This window comes from Oncorhynchus kisutch, unplaced genomic scaffold (assembly GCF_002021735.2).
Source record: "Oncorhynchus kisutch isolate 150728-3 unplaced genomic scaffold, Okis_V2 Okis03b-Okis08b_hom, whole genome shotgun sequence".
In the NCBI taxonomy this organism is placed as follows: domain Eukaryota; kingdom Metazoa; phylum Chordata; class Actinopteri; order Salmoniformes; family Salmonidae; genus Oncorhynchus; species Oncorhynchus kisutch.
The window spans coordinates 18,436,182-18,449,139 of NW_022261980.1; the positions used below are offsets into that span (position 1 = coordinate 18,436,182).

Genomic DNA, 12,958 nt, shown 5'->3' on the forward strand with positions numbered 1-12,958 from the left:
CTGGTTTCTGACATGCTGTTCCTTCTTTTTCCGTAGTGTATTTCTGTATTGTTTTAGTGATTCACCATAGTGAAGGCGTAGACTCAGGTTTTCCGGGTCTCTATGTTTTTGGTTGGACAGGTTTCTCAATTTCTTTCTTAGATTTTTGCATTCTTCATCAAACCATTTGTCATTATTGTTAATTTTCTTCGGTTTTCTATTTGAGATTTTTAGATTTGATAGGGAAGCTGAGAGGTCAAATATACTGTTAAGATTTTCTACTGCCAAGTTTACACCTTCACTATTACAGTGGAACGTTTTACCCAGGAAATTGTCTAAGAGGGATTGAATTTGTTGTTGCCTAATTGTTTTTTGGTAGGTTTCCAAACTGCATTCCTTCCATCTATAGCATTTCTTAATGTTACTCAGTTCCTTTGGCTTTGATGTCTCATGATTGAGTATTGCTCTGTTTAAGTAGACTGTGATTTTGCTGTGGTCTGATAGGGGTGTCAGTGGGCTGACTGTGAACGCTCTGAGAGACTCTGGGTTGAGGTCAGTGATAAAGTAGTCTACAGTACTACTGCCAAGAGATGAGCTATAGGTGTACCTACCATAGGAGTCCCCTCGAAGCCTACCGTTGACTATGTACATACCCAGCGTGCGACAGAGCTGCAGGAGTTGTGACCCGTTTTTGTTGGTTATGTTGTCATAGTTGTGCCTAGGGGGGCATATGGGGGAGGGAATGCTGTCAGCTCCAGGCAGGTGTTTGTCCCCCTGTGTGCTGAGGGTGTCAGGTTCTTGTCCGGTTCTGGCATTTAGGTCACCACAGACTAGTACATGTCCCTGGGCCTGGAAGTGATTGATTTCCCCCTCCAGGATGGAGAAGCTGTCTTCATTAAAATATGGGGATTCTAGTGGGGGGATATAGGTAGCACACAGGAGGACATTTTTCTCTGTTAGGATCATTTCTTTTTGAATTTCTAGCCAAATGTAGAATGTTCCTGTTTTGATTAATTTAATGGAGTGAGTTAGGTCTGCTCTATACCAAATTAGCATACCCCCTGAGTCCCTTCCCTGTTTCACACCTGGTAGTTTGGTGGATGGGACTACCAGCTCTCTGTAACCTAGAGGGCAACCAGTGGGTCCATCTCCTCTATACCAGGTTTCTTGCAGGATGACAATGTCTGTATTACCGATTTCTTTGGTGAAGTCCGGGTTTCTGCTCTTTAGGCCAAAGGCAGATGACCTCAGGCCTTGGATATTCCAGGATAATATAGTGAAGGCTTTTTGTTCCATAGAGTGTCCAATGTTGTTGGTCGTGGTTTAGCCTCAGGCCAGTAAGTGTGAGCAGAGCCTGCTGAGCATCTGGTACATGCCATTGGCTTGGGCGAGTGTGAGAGTGGGGGTTGGGACTGTTTGCCCGCTCACTACCTGGGCGTATGTGTGGCTTCCATGTTGAGGCCCTCTTTGCAGGGGTGGGGTGCATGGGGTGGGCAGGAGTGGCATAGGTCTGATCTGAGGGGGCCTAAATGGAGTGTGGGCATGGTTGACGTGGGGGGGTGTTGATTGGTTGGGGTGGGGGTGTGGATGTGTCTGGGTGTACTGTGGTCTGGATGTAATTCCTCTTGGCGTGGGTCCTCTATGTGTAGGTCCAGGGGGAGGTCCTGCAGATCTGGGAGGGTGTCTCGCTGGTCTGGGTGGGGTGTCTATTGATCTGTTGCTCCTGTGTGGAGTGTTGGGGATGCGTTTGAGAGCGATGTCCTTTAGAGTCCGGGCAAAGGTGGGCACTGCTGCCTTGTAGAGGTGGACCTGGTCATAGAGGCTGTTCAAGTCCAGGGTGGAGTGGTGGGCCAGGAAAACGTTTGGTTTTGAGGCACAGTCACGGGAAATACTTGCATTTACCCGCTGTATTGTGGTGGGGTGGAAGTCTTTTCGTGGTAGCAGGGTGGAGATAACCACTTGTGCGTTGGGGAAAGTAGAAGAAGCCTTTTCAATCACTCCCTTCAGTGCTGTGGCCACTCTTTCCTGCTGTGCTCTCAGGTCGTTTGTGCCTGTGTGTATTATTATGTGGCTGGGTGAGCCTAGTTTGGCCTCAGACAGAAGGTCTAGGGCACGCTGAGTGTTTGGACACCAGAGTTTAGACACACTGTGTTTGGGAAAAAGTATTTTTTCTTCTATATATTTCCCATTTGAGTCCATAAGTAGTACAATCTGTGTCTTGTGTTTGTCCTCAGTGGGTGTGGGGGGGTTGACAGAAGGGCTATCAGGGTGGCTGACAGGGGGGGTGCTCAGAGGGGGTGAGAGCCTCTGGGCTTGGGGTTCTTCATTTGTCTGTTGTGCTGTGGTGTCGACTCTATGGTCAGGGTCTGGTATGGACTGTTCTGCTGTGGTGTCGAGACTTTTGTTGGGTGATGAGGTGGGCTGTTCTGCTGGCTTCTCTGTGGGGGTGGCCACCTCTCTAGTGGGTTGTTCTCTGTCACACGCCGTCCCCCTCAACTTCTCCTCCATCCCCCTCACCCTCTCCTCCATCCCCCTCAACCTCTCCTCCACCAGCAGTCTGATACTCTCCTCTAGTGCTCTGTTTTGCTCCTCTTTCTCCTGTTGTATTTGTCTCACCACTGTCCAAAGTGCAGATATGTCTCTGTCCACCTCCAGCTCTCCGGGTCTGGTTAAGGGGCTGTTGTTGTGCTGGACTGTTGTCTGGGTCTGTGCTGACTGAAGTGTAATCACCTGCTGTTCCAGCTCCACCTGCCTTATCTCCAGCTGGGTGAATTTGTCCTTCATTTCAATGAGGGAGTGGTAATCTGTGCTGGGAGGTTGACCCTCCGCTGGGGGTTGCTCATCTGTGGGGTTACATAATGAAGATGTCTGGTCTGATCCTCTCGGGGTGGGGGTATCTTTATCAAGGGAGAGTTTCTCCTGCTGAGCTAATTCTTTGATTAGGTGAAAGTCCAGCTGAAACTGTTTGTGGTTACGCTGTACCATCACTGTTCCGGACTTATAGATATTTATATTACTTAACTCAGAGTCCTCGTTGTCAAGTATTCTGAGTTTCCACCCCTCGTTAATCCCCCCTCTCGTAACAGAGGGGTAGTGTGCTAATATAGCACTGTGCCATGCCAGGGGATGGTTTGTGTGGAAGATAAGGTTGCTGATGTTCCCATTTTTGTAATAGTCAGCAAAAAGTGTCTCTTGATTTTCCATAAGGAGCTTCATTTTGTAATCTTTTCTTCCCTTATCGTTCTTTACATGCGCAGGGTACTGTATTTTAATTACCTCTGAACAGCGGGAGGGAGCTTCTAAGGCCTCTCCATTTGGTTGGGGTAGACTGTGTGACTCTTCTGCCATTGTTGGGCTAATGAGCTTTGACACCTCTCACTTGACACGTCAGTGCTATTTGAAGCTGTATCAAGTCAGTTCCAGGTTGGATGGTGTTTTCAGGTTTCTGTTGTTTTCCAGAGAATTTGCTGTATAGAGAAACAAATCTTGGTAGTTGTGAACCTTCCAGGTGATTCCGTAATTCCGTCCAAAATCAGGTTGTAGGTTTTAAGTTTTGATTTGAAGTAGGGGTTATGTTGTAGAGGGTAGAATCCAGTATGTGTTCCTGACAAAAAATCTAAGTTTATCTAACTCCTAATCTATCTTTTTTAAAGAAAATGCTGAAAAATGCAGGAGCTCATCTGATTGTGACTTCCTCTCTCTCTCTCTCTCTCTCTCTCTCTCCTCTCTCCCTTATTTGAGGATGTGAAACAGCTCAATATGTGTGCTGCACTCTGCCTGTTCTCCTCTCATTGATATTCTGAAGGCTGTTTACTGCTGTGATGCCTGCTTTCTGCAGTGGGCCTGGAGAGCAGTCTCCCCTCATTTCACCCCTCTATCTTCCCTTCTCTCTCTCTCTCTCTCTGCCCTTCTCTCTCTCTCTCTCTCTCTCTCTCTCTCTCTCTCTCTCTCTCTCTCTCTTATCTGCCCTTCTCTCTCTCTCTCTCTCTGCCCTTCTCTCTCTCTCTCTTCTCTGCCCTTCTCTCTCTCTCTGTCTCCTCTCTCTCTCTCTCTCTCTCTCTCTCTCTCTCTCTCTCTCTCTCTCTCTCTCTCTTCTCTGCCCTTCTCTCTCTCTCTCTCTCTCTGCCCTTCTCTCTCTCTCTCTTCTCTGCCCTTCTCTCTCTCTCTGTCTCTCTCTCTCTCCTTTCTGCCCTTCTCTCTCTCTCTGTCTCTCTCTCTCCCTTCTCTCTCTCCTCTCTTCCCTCTCTCTCTCTCTTCTCTTCGGTCTTTCTCCTCTCTTCCCTTCTCTCTCTCTCTCTTCCCTTCTCTCTCTCCTCTCTTCCCTTCTCTCTCTCTCTCTCTCTCTCCTCTCTTCCCTTCTCTCTCTCTCTCTCTCCTCTCTTCCCTTCTCTCTCTCTCTTCTCTTCCCTTCTCTCTCTCTCCTCTCTTCTGTCTCTCTCTCTCTCTGCCCTTCTCTCTCTCTCTCTCTTCTCTTCGATCTTTCTCCTCTCTTCCCTTCTCTCTCTCTCTGTCTCTCTCTATCTCTCTCTCTCTCCTCTCTGCCCTTCTCTCTCTCTCTCTCCTCTCTGCCCTTCTCTCTCTCAATTCAATTTAAAGGGGCTTTATTGGCATGGGAGTGTTTACATTGCCAAAGTTAAGTGAAAAACTAAAAATAAGACAAGAAAAACCAACAAAGTGAGTTAATCAAAACAAAGACAACAACCAGACATCAACACAGACAACAACCAGACATCAACACAGACAACAACCAGACATCAACACAGACAACAACCAGGCCATCATCCCGGAGTCTCCTCTTCACTGTTGACGTTGAGACTGGACAGAGGAACTCCTAGAAGGCCAGCATCCCGGAGTCGCCTCTTCTCTGTTGACGTTGAGACTGGACAGAGGAACTCTGCCTAGAAGGCCAGCATCCCGGAGTCTCTTCTTCACTGTTGACGTTGAGACTGGACAGAGGAACTCTGCCTAGAAGGCCAGCATCCCGGAGTCTCCTCTTCACTGTTGACGTTGAGACTGGTGTTTTGCGGGTACTATTTAATGAAGCTGCCAGTTGAGGACTTGTGAGGCATCTGTTTCTCAAACTAGACACTCTAATATACCCTTCCTCTTGCTCAGTTGTGCACCGGGGCCTCCCACTCTTCTTTCTATTCTGGTTAGGGCCAGTTTGCGCTGTTCTAAGAAGGGAGTAGTACGCACTGTTGTACGAGTCATTCAGTTTTTGGGCAATTTCTCGCATGGAATAAATAGCCTTCATTTCTCAGAACAAGAATATATTTAAAGGCTTTAATTGCATCAAGAGGTTCCTCCTCTGTAATTTGACCTTCACGTGAGTCTTTCTGTACAGATGTTAATTTTACATTAAAAACAAATCCCTAACTGACATTTTTTATCGTTTTTCTGCTATATCAATAAGAAAAATTGTTAACTTCCATTTGAATACACAATGCAACTGCTCTGCTGCCAGAAACAGTTTGGGCCTCATGGTGCCTCCCTTTCAGACGGGGAAGTGTTGGGCCTCCCTTTCAGACGGGGAAGTGTTGGGCCTCCCTTTCAGATGGGGTAGCGTTGGGCCTCCCTTTCAGACGGGGAAGTGTTGGGCCTCCCTTTCAGACGGGGTAGCGTTGGGCCTCCCTTTCAGACGGGGAAGTGTTGGACCTCCCTTTCAGACAGGGAAGTGTTGGGTCTCCCTTTCAGATGGTGAAGTGTTGGGACTCCCTTTCAGACGGGGTAGCGTTGGGCCTCCCTTTCAGACGGGGAAGCGTTGGGCCTCCCTTTCAGATGGTGAAGCGTTGGGCCTCCCTTTCAGACGGGGAAGTGTTGGGTCTCCCTTTCAGATGGTGAAGTGTTGGGCCTCCCTTTCAGACGGGGTAGCGTTGGGCCTCCCTTTCAGACTGGGAAGCGTTGGGTCTCCCTTTCAGACGGGGAAGCATTGGGTCTCCCTTTCAGACGGGGAAGTGTTGGGCCTCCCTTTCAGACGGGGAAGCGTTGGGCCTCCCTTTCAGATAGTGAAGCGTTGGGCCTCCCTTTCAGATGGTGAAGCGTTGGGCCTCCCTTTCAGATGGTGAAGCTTTGGGCCTCCCTTTCAGACGGGGAAGCGTTGGGTCTCCCTTTCAGACTGGGAAGTGTTGGGTCTCCCTTTCAGACTGGTAAGTGTTGGGCCTCCCTTTCAGACTGGGAAGTGTTGGGCCTCCCTTTCAGACGGGGAAGCGTTGGGTTTTAACGGTGCCTGCCTTCAGATGGGGAAGTGTTGGGCCTCCCTTTCAGACAGGGAAGCGTTGGGTTTAACGATGCCTCCCTTTCAGACGGGGAAGCGTTGGGTTTAACGGTGCCTCCCTTTCAGACAGGGAAGCGTTGGGTTTAACGGTGCCTCCCTTTCAGACAGGGAAGCGTTGGGTTTAACGGTGCCTCCCTTTCAGACGGGGAAGCGTTGGCCTCCACTACCATTACTGGACCTTAAGTCCACCTTAAAAAATGTTGCATTGCTTGCTGTGGCTTGCCTTTCTCGGACAGTTTTTCAACTGTTGGCGACCACGATTCTCTGTCTTTCTCTCTGCCTCTCTCTCTCTCTATCCTCTGTCTCTCTCTCTCTATCCTCTGTCTCTCTCTCTCTATCCTCTCTCTCTCTATCCTATATCTCTCTCTCTCTCTATCCTCTGTATCTCTCTCTCTCTGTCTCTCTCTCTATCCTATCTCTCTCTCTCTCTATCCTCTGTATCTCTCTCTCTCTCTCTCTGTCTCTCTCTCTATCCTCTGTCTCTCTCTCTCTATCCTCTGTCTCTCTCTCTCTATCCTCTGTCTCTCTCTCTCTATCCTCTGTCTCTCTCTCTCTATCCTCTGTCTCTCTCTCTCTCTCTCTCTATCCTCTGTCTCTCTCTCTCTATCCTCTCTCTCTCTCTCTATCCTCTGTCTCTCTCTCTCTATTCCTCTGGTCTCTCTCTCTCTATCCTCTCTCTCTCTCTCTCTATCCTCTGTCTCTCTCTCTCTATCCTCTGTCTCTCTCTCTCTATCCTCTCTCTCTCTCTATCCTCTGTCTCTCTCTCTCTATCCTCTGTCTCTCTCTCTCTATCCTCTGTCTCTCTCTCTCTCTCTCTATCCTCTGTCTCTCTCTCTATCCTCTGTCTCTCTCTCTCTATCCTCTCTCTCTCTCTCTCTCTCTATCCTCTGTCTCTCTCTCTCTATCCTCTGTCTCTCTCTCTCTATCCTCTGTCTCTCTCTCTCTCTCTATCCTCTGTCTCTCTCTCTATCCTCTGTCTCTCTCTCTCTATCCTCTCTATCCTCTCTCTCTCTCTCTCTATCCTCTGTCTCTCTCTCTCTATCCTCTGTCTCTCTCTCTCTATCCTCTGTCTCTCTCTCTCTCTCTATCCTCTGTCTCTCTCTCTATCCTCTGTCTCTCTCTCTCTCTCTCTATCCTCTGTCTCTCTCTCTATCCTCTGTCTCTCTCTCTCTATCCTCTGTCTCTCTCTCTCTCTCTCTATCCTCTGTATCTCTCTCAATTCAATTCAATTCAAGGGCTTTATTGGCATGGGAAACATGTGTTAACATTGCCAAAGCAAGTGAGGTAGATAATATATAAATCTCTCTGTCTCTTTCTCCTGCTGCCTCTCCCGGTGGTTAATTAACCAGAGGAGTCTATCTCAGCAGTGTAAATCATCACTGCTGCTCAGGGACCTGTGTGTGTGTGTGTGTGTGTGTGTGTGTGTGTGTGTGTGTGTGTGTGTGTGTGTGTGTGTGTGTGTGTGTGTGTGTGTGTGTGTGTGTACACACATGCAGTATAAGGAGATACCTGTAGAGTGGTGGGGGGGGTGACCTGTTGTGTTGGCTAACCACACGCACACACACACCCATTGTGTTGGCTAACCACACGCACACACACCTGTTGTGTTGACGCTAATCTCTACACAGAATCCATCAACTTCCTCATTCAACTTTTATAGGATGTAATAAATGTCTCAGCTGTAATCAACATCTCGGGGACCATGGCAACACACGCTTCCCTCACTGCAGTGGTAGGAGCTTCACTGACCCCTCTGGTCTAAAATAGTGCACTATGTAGGGAATAGGGCTCTAAAGTAGTGTACTATGTAGGTAATAGGGCCCTGGTTAGACGCAGTGTACTATGTAGGGAATAGGTTAGAGAGAGTAGAGTATAGATGGAGTTTCTACCATTGGATTGGTGGATTCATTGGCTAGAGGGAGTTTCTACCATTGGATTGGTGGATTCATTGGCTAGAGGGAGTTTCTACCATTGGATTGGTGGAGTCATTGGCTAGAGGGAGTTTCTACCATTGGATTGGCTGATTCATTGGCTAGAGGGAGTTTCTATCATTCGTTTGGTGGAGTCATTGGCTAGAGGGAGTTTCTACCATTGGATTGGCTGATTCATTGGCTAGAGGGAGTTTCTAGCATTACTAAATGAACCCCTGTGTGTATTTTTGGTCGATTGGGTCTCTCTGTCTGTCTCTGTCTCTCTTTGTCTCTCTCTGTCTCTCTCTCTGTATCTCTCCCACAAATTGTTAGTTCACATGTTCTGACAATTCTATGACTTGGTCTCTATAGCAACAGCACTTCAAGCTGGGGAGGGGAGGGAGGGGAGATGAGAGGCCAGAGGGAGAGCTGCTTGTCTGAGTCTCTTGGGGTTCATCAGGGGTGAGAGGCAAACAACATCCTCACAATATCCCTTATAAACCTGACTAAAACACCCTCACAATATCCCTTATAAACCTGACTAAAACATCCTCACAATATCCCTTATAAACCTGACTAAAACATCCTCACAATATCCCTTATAACCCTGACTAAAACATCCTCACAATATCCCTTATAAACCTGACTAAAACATCCTCACAATATCCCTTATAAACCTGACTAAAACATCCTCACAATATCCCTTATAAACCTGACGAAAACATCCTCACAATATCCCTTATAAACCTGACTAAAACATCCTCACAATATCCCTTATAAACCTGACTAAAACACCCTCACAATATCTAGACTAGACTGTCTTTCTCTCTGAGAACCAATCAGGTTCACTGGTGTCTGAGAGAGACAGAACTAGGCTGTCTTTCTCTCTAAGAACCAATCAGGTTCACCGGTGTCTGAGAGAGACAGAACTAGACTGTCTTCCTCTCTGAGAACCAATCAGGTTCACTGGTGTCTGAGAGAGACAGAACTAGGCTGCCTTTCTCTCTAAGAACCAATCAGGTTCACCAGTGTCTGAGAGAGACAGAACTAGACTGTCTTCCCCTCTGAGAACCAATCAGAGAGGGTAATTGCTACACAGCAGTTGCATGACAGCCGTATGTTCTGTTCTGGTGGGTTCCTCTTATTTGAAGATAAATGTTGTTTTGGGTTCCAGATTGAACACCTAGCAGAATGTGTCTGGGGTTGTCTCCTGGCTCCCTTTAGTGATGTACTACCCCATAGGGCCCTGGTCTAAAGTAGTGCACTACATAGGGTGCCATAGGGCCCTGGTCTAAAGTAGTGCACTACATAGGGTGCCATAGGGCCCTGGTCTAAAGTAGTGCACTATATAGGGAATAGGGTGCCATAGGGCTCTGGTCTAAAGTAGTGCACTATATAGGGAATAGGGTTCCATAGGGCTCTGGTCTAAAGTAGTGCACTATATAGGGAATAGGGTGTCATTTGGTACACAGCCTGTGTGCTGTGGAGATGTGATGAGGAGAAGCGATGAGGAGATGTGATGAGGAGAAGCGATGAGGAGATGTGATGAGGAGAAGCGATGAGGAGATGTGATGAGGAGAAGCGATGAGGAGATGTGATGAGGAGAAGCGATGAGGAGATACGATGAGATGTGATGAGGCGATACGATGAGGAGAAGCGATGAGGAGATGTGATGAGGCGATGTGATGAGGAGATGTGATGAGGAGAAGCGGTGAGGAGATGTGATGAGGAGAAGCGATGAGGAGATGTGATGAGGCGATACGATGAGGAGAAGCGATGAGGAGATGTGATGAGGTGATGTGATGAGGAGATGTGATAGGATTGAAATGAAAGTACTTCATGCGTGGGTTACAAAAGAGACATGTATTCTGGAAACAGCTTTTCACAGAAGTAATGCAGCGATGGGAATCAGGGATATTTTAGTTCCTCATTAACTACTACTGTTGTAGGTTACAGGACTGTTAAGGGGTATTTAACCTTTAACCTTTTTGGAAATGTATTTTATGCTCATTCTTATCCTAGAATTGAAAGCAAAGCATAGACCTGAACTACATAGCACTTCCCATGGCCATTCTCAATGGATCTTTAGTTCAGGACTAGCCTTAATCTGTTCACAATCTTCCTGTGCATTACACATGCAACCTAACAGCCCTTGACTTGGACCCAACTGAGGGAAGTGAGAAGAAAGAGGGAGGGGGAGGGAGAGAGAGGGGGAGAGAGAAGGGAGGGGAGAGGGAATGAAATAATTGAGGGGAGGGGGAGGGGAGAGGGAGAGAGGGGAAGAGAGAGGGGGGGAGAGAGGGAATGAAAGAATGAGAGGGGGGAGAGAGAGGGAGGGGGAGGGGAGAGAGGGAGAGGGAGAGGGAGGGGAGGGGGAGAGGGAATGAAATAATTGAGGGGAGGGGGAGGGGAGGGGGAGAGAGGGGAAGAGAGAGGGGGGGAGAGAGGGAATGAAAGAATGAGAGGGGGGAGAGAGAGGGAGGGGGAGGGGATAGAGGGAGGGGGAGGGGAGAGAGGGAGAGGGAGGGGAGGGGGAGAGAGGGGGGGAGGGGATGAAATAATTGAGGGGAGAGAGGGAGGGGAGGGGGAGAGAGGGAGAGGGAGGGGAGAGGGAATTAAAGAATTGAGGGGAGAGAGGGAGGGGAGAGAGGGAGAGGGAGGGGATGGGGAGAGAGGGAGGGGAGGGGGAGAGAGGGATGGGGAGAGAGAAGATTGACTAAATTATTAAATCGCTATTAAAATTCATTCAACACAGTTGCCTGAAATGCCTTAAAAGGTGTTGAATATTTGATTGTTCTCCGTATATAGATTTGGGGGTTTTGCTTCAGAATTAAATGGTTTGTTTTTGACATTTTGCACCATTTTCTAACAGACATGTTATGAACAGGAGATAAGAGTGAATGTTTTATCCAACAGGAGGGTTTACCCTGGCTCTGTTAATAGACATGTTATGGACAGGAGTGTCTAGTGTTTACCCTGGCTCTGTTAATAGACATGTTATGAACAGGAGTGTCTAGTGTTTACCTGGCTCTGTTAATAGACATGTTATGAACAGGAGTGTCTAGTGTTTACCTGGCTCTGTTAATAGACATGTTATGAACAGGAGTGTCTAGTGTTTACCCTGGCTCTGTTAATAGACATGTTATGGACAGGAGTGTCTAGTGTTTACCCTGGCTCTGTTAATAGACATGTTATGAACAGGAGTGTCTAGTGTTTACCCTGGCTCTGTTAATAGACATGTTATGAACAGGAGTGTCTAGTGTTTACCCTGGTTCTGTTAATAGACATGTTATGAACAGGAGTGTCTAGTGTTTACCCTGGCTCTGTTAATAGACATGTTATGAACAGGAGTGTCTAGTGTTTACCCTGGTTCTGTTAATAGACATGTTATGAACAGGAGTGTCTAGTGTTTACCTGGGACAGGTCCTGTCCTGCTGTTCATATACAGGAAGACAGTGTGACAGACTGATCCTGTCCTGCTGCTCATATATAGGAAGACAGTGTGACAGACTGATCCTATAATGTCTGCTGCCAGTCACTCTGATCAGTCAGGTTACGTCTCAAGATGGCACCCTATTCCCTATGTAGTGCACTACCAGGACCCATAAGGCTCTGGTCAGAAGTAGTGTGGCTGTACTCTGGCTCTAGCAGGAGGCTGGCTGTAGCAGGAGGCTGGCCTCTACTCTGGCTGTAGCAGGAGGCTGGCCGGCCTCTACTCTGGCTCTAGCAGGAGGCTGGCTGTAGCAGGAGGCCGGCCTCTACTCTGGCCGTAGCAGGAGGCTCGCCTGCCTCTACTCTGGCTGTAGCAGGAGGCTGGCCGGCCTCTACTCTGGCTGTAAGAATGGTCGGCCTCTACTTTGTAGCAGGAGGCCGAGCTCTACTCTGTAGCAGGAGGCTGGCCGGACTCTAATCTGGCTGTAGCAGGAGGCTGGCCGGACTCTAATCTGTAGCAGGAGGCCGCCCTCTACTCTGGCTGTAGCAGGAGGCCGCCCTCTACTCTGGCTGTAGCAGGATGCCGGCCTCTACTCTGTCCCCTCATTATAGCCTAGTTGATGTTATTCCTGATTACTTTAATCTGTTGATGGAAGTAGGATGCATTTAATTGGTTTAATCTGGGGGGAAATAACTCCAATCATTGATCAGCTAAATGTGTTGTTTTGAAGAAAGAAAGAGGCACCAAGAAACAGTCATTATTTTCTGTTTATTTCAATGATGTATCGTATCTCCTGTGTGAAGTAGTTGTCCTTTTCACAGTCAGTCAGTTATACTGGCAAGATGAACCTCTAGAGCTGGGATCCTCATGGTCTGTTTGATCAGAGACAGAATAACTGAGAGGAAACAAGAGTCCCCTCAGCCAGCTGGTTCTGAGGCTCAGTTCACTAACCCAAACCAACCCCATAGAGCCTCAGGACAACACTCAGCCAGCTGGTTCTGAGGCTCAGTTCACTAACCCAAACCAACCCCATAGAGCCTCAGGACAGCAGTCAGCCAGCTGGTTCTGAGGCTCAGTTCACTAACCCAAACCAACCCCATAGAGCCTCAGGACAGCACTAAGCCAGCTGGTTCTGAGGCTCAGTTCACTAACCCAAACCAACCCCATAGAGCCTCAGGACAGCAGTCAGCCAGCTGGTTCTGAGGCTCAGTTCACTAACCCAAACCAACCCCATAGAGCCTCAGGACAGCACTCAGCCAGCTGGTTCTGAGGCTCAGTTCACTAACCCAAACCAACCACATAGAGTCTCAGGACAGCAGTCAGCCAGCTGGTTCTGAGGCTCAGTTCACTAACCCAAACCAA

The 12,958-nt window shown here is 48.1% G+C and overlaps 2 protein-coding genes across 26 annotated transcripts in view; one reads left to right on the plus strand and one right to left on the minus strand.

Annotated features, from left to right (window-relative positions):
- The window catches only part of cep89 (centrosomal protein 89), a 251,940-nt gene that overhangs the window by 190,845 nt on the left and 48,137 nt on the right, over nt 1–12,958 (plus strand). The gene's annotated exons all lie outside the window — the stretch shown is intronic.
- The window catches only part of LOC116359633 (E3 ubiquitin-protein ligase RNF182-like), a 2,794-nt gene continuing 2,181 nt past the window's right edge, over nt 12,346–12,958 (minus strand). Inside the window, exon 1 of the mRNA XM_031812694.1 lies at nt 12,346–12,958. This exon is cut by the window's right edge and continues 2,181 nt beyond it. The gene's annotated coding sequence lies outside the window, so the exon portion shown is untranslated.